Raw genomic sequence first — 6,126 nt, forward strand, 5'->3', positions numbered from 1 at the left:
AACTACATCCCATGGACATAACAAATGGGTTAAGAAAAGTGGCTACAACAGCTTTGTGCTGGATTTTTTACATTCATTTCAATGGACAATTCATTTCAATGGGGTTGCAAACTTCCCTCATTTATCCTCAATATTGCACATGTTAAAATGGGCCATGGTTACCAAGTGGCATGCCCACTGGAAACTCCACCTGAAGGAATCTCCATACCACTTGGGTTCTGATTGACAGGCTGCGGTGTTTGGGCGGTGGAGCAGCTGCGTTTCTGGGCAGTATTCCCAGAAACGGGGTCGTGACGTTCCCGTTTTTTGGGAGGGATGAGGCCAGGGCTGCGTGGGTGCACACAGACTTCCTGGCCCCGCAAGCTGCCAGGACCCAGTCAGCCTGGCCGAAGAGACAACATTCGCAACTGATGGACGAGATTGTTCTGATGGTGATCCCAGGCTGCAACCACGCAGATGCAACAAGGAGTTGTCTAACACCTCCTTCTGCATTTGCATTTTAAATGGTCGGAATTGCACAGCCACTTGTGTGCGGTTGTGCAATTCTATCCATCTCTGAATCAGGCCCTCTATCTGCAGCTCCGACAAGAGGATGCCACTTATGAGCTGACCGGGCGCAGAATAGAGAGTTGCTGTCAATGTCACTGCTGAGTGCAGTACTGCCTGGTGCCACTCGATCCTCCTATCTCCATTTGTGCTGACCCATCTGCTAGAAGTTGGCCTTGCAGTGCTGACCACAAACTGAATGCTGCAGCTCAGAGGCGGGAGCACGTTGCATGGGGGAGAGACCTGATTTCAGAGATCTCACTAAGGAGAAGCAATAGCTGTGATCCTACAGAGGAGCTGAGTAAGTTTTTGGTTTTGCATGTGATCTATCTACAGTCTCTCTCTCTCTGTGGGGTTTCTACATCTACCTATCTACAGTCTCTCACTCTCTGGGGGGTTTCTACATCTATCTACAGCAGTGACGTGCATTGATGTCAATTGCTGGGGAGGCACACATAGAGATGGGTCTGAGTTCTGGGAGCCTGTCTCACCCCCTACTCACTCTAATTCTCCCATCACTACACTAAGCTTCAGTGTCCATTGATTCTCCTACCTGCATCACTGTGTCCTCTCTTGCTGCTACAGACCGAGTTACGATCTTTAAACACTGCAGTGCACTTTCTGGTCACATGACACATCCAAGGTGTCCATCAGTGCTCAAGGAACGCCCCCCAAACTCAGAGGCATGCCTCTATTAGCTCTATTTCTGTGCAGCTTACTGCTTGTGGTGTGGCCCCACTCCAGCTCTGCAAGCATTTTCTCAGAAGAGAGACTGAGCTGTTGCTGCCTCATCACTAGTCAACCTGCAGTCCGAGGGAGCTCCACAAAGCTGGGGAGTGTTAACTATAAAAATGAATACAATAAACAAGATGTTTATAAGTTATAAATATTGTCTTTGTATTATTCTAATAATTTTTATATCAAATTTCAGGAGTATGACAGGGGAGGCTCTGACTCTACCTCCCTGATCTACAGTCTCTCTCTCTTTTGGGGGGTTTCTACATCTATCTACAGTCTCACTCTCTGGGGGGTTTCTACATCTATCTACAGCAGGGATGTCACACTCGCGTCCCGCGGGCCGCATGTGGCCCAAAGAAGCTATTTATGTGGCCCAACCATGTGGGCCCAAATACATATATTATGCGGCCCAGTCACCCCTGCCACGATCGGAACTCAGCTCCGATCGCGGCAGGAGTGACTGGGCCACATAATATTTGTGTTGGACACTGGTCTCTGAAGCAATCAGAGAAGTCTCTGAAGCAATCAGAGAAGCCTCTGATCACTTCAGAGGCCAGGATTCCCAGAGATGCAGTTCGCGGGTGACGTCATGGAGTCACCCGCTATGTGAGCGGCCTGCCCTGCTGGATATAGTTAGATCCAGTGAGTGGCAGGCGTCTATGCGGGAGTGGTGCCCAGCGGCCAGCGTGAAGAGAGGTAAGTAAAATAGAGGTAAGTGGGGTCTATGCTATACTGGGAGGGGGCACAGCATAAGGGGCATTACTGGGGGCACAAAATAAGGAGCATAACTGGGGGCTGCATAAGGGGCAATAATGGGGGCACTACTAAGGGCATTACTGGGGGCTCTGCAAAAGAGGCATTACTGGGGGCTCTGAATAAAGGGTCATTATGGGACTCTATATAAGGGGCATTAATGGGGGCACTACTAAGGGCATTACTGGGAGCACTGCATAAAGGGGCATTACTGGGGGCTCTGCATAAGGGGCATTACTGGGGGCACTACTAAGGGAATTACTGGGGCTCTGCATAAAGGGGCATTACTGGGGACACTACTAAGGGCATTACTGGGGGCTCTGCATAAGGGACATTAATGGGGGCACTACTAAGGGAATTACTGGGGGCTCTGCATAAAGGGGCATTACTGGGGGCTCTGCATAAGAGGCATTACTGGGGGCTCTGCATAAGGGGCATTACTGGGGGCACAACAACATAAGGGGCATTACTGGGGGCTCTGCATAAGGGGCACTACTAAGGACATTACTGAGGGCACAACATAAGGGGAATTACTGGGGCACTGCATACTGGGCACTACTAGGGCACTGCATAATGGGCACAAATTCAGGGGGCATTGCAAAAGGGGCTGTAATACTAGGGAGAATTGCATAAGGGGCACTACTACAGGGGGCATTGCATTGGTTTTTATTAAAAATAAACCTTTCAAAATTGCATATAAGACTTTTATTGTTGCGGCCCACTCATTCGTAGACCTTGAAAATTCGTCCCGGTTGGTATTTTGAGCTTGACATGCCTGATCTACAGTCTCTCACTCCCTGGAGAATTTCTACATCTACCTACAGTCTCTCTCTCTTGGGGGTTTCTACATCTATCTACAGTCTTTCACTCTCTGGGGGGGGGGGTTTCTACATCTATCTACAGTCTCTCACTCTCTGGGGGGTTCTACATCTACCTATCTACAGTTTCTCACTCTCTGGGAGGTTTCTACATATATCTACAATCTCTCACTCTCTAGGGAATTTCTACATCTATCTACAGTCTCACTCTCTGGGGGGTTTCTACATCTATCTATAGTCTCTCACTTTCTGGGGGGTTTCTACATTTATATACAGTCTCACTCTCTGGGGAATTTCTACATCTATTTACAGTCTATCTCTGGTTTGTTTTTTACATCTACAGTGTCTCATTCTCTGGGGGGTTTCTACATCTACCTATAACTCTCTGGGGGGTTTCTACAACTCCACTATTTGGGCCTCAAGGTCCTTGCAAGGGCAGCAAGGCCCTTTGGACCTGGTTTGATGTTTCCCTATTGTTGCTGGTTGCAAAGGGACCCCCATAACAGTTCAAGCTTCAGGGCCCCACAAATGTAGATCCACCACTGCCCATGGGCCAATCAGAACCTGTGGGTGGGGCTTCATGGGTATCAGTGGCGGTGCTATGCTCCGTGTCCCGGCACCTTGTAAACTCCCCCCCAAAAAAAACATTTGGTTATGCTGTGTCATTGGTGTTGGGAAACCATCTGGTTCTCCCCCATCAATGGTAAATGCATATGACATCGGCCATAAACCACTTATGATTATGAATCATCAATGGTCGATGGCCATCCCTAATGGCATGTAACCATTGTCTATTAACCATTCAATGGATTAACCACCGATGTTATGCTAGTGCAAATGTGCAAAGTACAGCTGTAGTTTGCACATGCACAAAGGAAATCTGCTACAGATACAGACGTTCTCCTTCCTGGTGTAAGCAATTGAGTTCGATTTGTTGTCCAGCCTGAATGGGGTGACATTCCATTTTCAGTGAGAGATGTGTAGTGGATGTTATAATGATAAGGCAGTACTGTAATGTGGCATAATCTGAACTTGGCACTGTAATATGGCATAATATGAACTGGAGTGCACTATTATTTTACATAATATGAACTGGGGGACTGTAATGTGGCACAATATGAAGTGGAGGCACTATAGTGTGGCATAATATGACTAATGTGGTAAAATTTAAAATGGAGGGCACTGTAATGTGGCACGATATGAACAGGAGAAATTATAGTTTATCTTAATGTGATCAGGGGGCACTGTAAAGTGACAATGTGAACTTGGGACAATAGGCCTGATTCAGAGGCGCTCGCAAAAAGCGAGCGCTCGCTCTGAATCAGGGCTGGCGCTGTTATTTTTAGGAGCGGCCTCCTGGCCGCTCGCATAGCTGTGGGTGACCATGATGATGGTCGCGATGGTTAAGACCATCGCGACCATCGGGCTTGCGACGAGGCCCTTGTGGTAGGGTCTCGTTCATCGCAAGCCCCAGAGAGCTTTCGGCTCTAACAGAGCCGGAAGCTCTCCTCTGACAGCACTCGTGATGTCAGTGGGGCCGCCCCCAAACGGCAAGCGTTTCCTCGGGAACGCCTCCATTTGGGCAGCCACCCCCCCAGCCCACCCACCAAACAGGGCGAGCTGTCACTCAACATCGACAGCTCGCCCCCTTTGGTGCGAGACATGGAGCGACGGTGCACATGAGCTGTGGGCCACCATCGACCCGGTTGCGAGCGCTCAGCGCTTGCGACCGGGTCTGAATCAGGCCCTCTGTCATAATGTGAATTGGGGGTACTGTGTGGCATAATGTATACTGACAGCCCTACAATGTGACATAATGTAAACTAGTGCACTACTATGGGCATAACATTAACTAGGACACTACTATAGCTCATAAAATAATCTAGATCACCACTATGGGGCATAACATTAAGTAGGCTACATATATGGTTCAGAAAATGAACTAGGGCACTATTATGGTATTAAAATAATTAAAATTAACAACTGATGCAGAGAAATGATTTTCTAGAAGCATTGGGATAGGGCCCCCTTCAAAATGTTGGGGGGGGGAGAGAGAGATGCAGTTAGGATATGATTTACAACCTTAATAGGCTGATCATGTGACTTGTTATAGAACTGTCAGTTATCAACTGTATCTGCTGATATGTCTACTGACCTTATAATGTAAGCTTATTTTAACCTAGATGATAGATTTTAAATACATTTTTTTTTTAATCCAAAATTGTATTTGTAAAACTAGTAGTTAATCTAATTTCAGCTCTGCTAAAACCAAAAAGGTGCAAAATACAGTTGAATTTATTTGTACAAATCAAATGAAAAAGCAGAGATCCTTTTTTTTATCAAGTCCCTCAGTGTCACAGCATATATCTGTCTCCAGATCAAAAACACAGGTATACCGTAGTGTTTCAAAACATACACTTTATAAATCTATATTTATGTATAAAACTATAACCAGTAGTCACTCGTGTAAGGATGGGGGGGGGGGACTGGGACAGAGGGAAAGGTCGTCAATCTCCCGGCACTACAAATATTGCTCACGTTGTGGATTATGTTGAGCGAATGGTCCGTCATGATTGTCATTTGAATGAACTATGAGATGACAATGAACAAATAAAAGGCAGTAAGGCACTATTGATTGGAATGGAAACTTCTTTTCCTAGAATGAATGCTTGACCTAATAAACTCGCAAACGAAGACGCTGATATACATTGCACATGGACTGGCAGAAAAATAGTAATTTCTAAAATAAATCTATTACGCTTGAATAGAAAAGGTTACATTCTCCTTGAACCTCACTGCTACCTCTATAGGAGCTCCTGACTTGTCGGAATCCCAAGAAGCAAAATCTCCACTCTCCTCCAGTCTAAAGCTGGGTATACAGAGTAAGATATATTGTCTGCAACGGATCGGAACTACCATTGTAACAATATATCACGGAGATGCGATATATCTTTACATCGCAACGCCTGGTCACCCAGGTGTGTACCCAGCTTCAGATAAGCCCGTATCTACTGTATGTCACCAGCTGCTCAATAACCAACCCATATAGGATGTTGCAGATGGGAGCACCTGGAAGTGGCAACATGAGTAATAGCATAGAAAAGTATGTGGCAAGAGGTCATTTTTTTGTAGTTACATCATCTAGAACTGTATAGGGCATGTATCTTCATATACAGCCATCACGCAATAGGCTACTATATGTTTGAAGTGGGAAATAGGAGTACATGTACTCCTAAGTGCATCAAGGGGTCTTGGCATCTAATATCGCAAT

This window comes from Taudactylus pleione, unplaced genomic scaffold (assembly GCF_031769625.1).
Source record: "Taudactylus pleione unplaced genomic scaffold, aTauple2 ptg000205l, whole genome shotgun sequence".
NCBI lineage: Eukaryota > Metazoa > Chordata > Amphibia > Anura > Myobatrachidae > Taudactylus > Taudactylus pleione.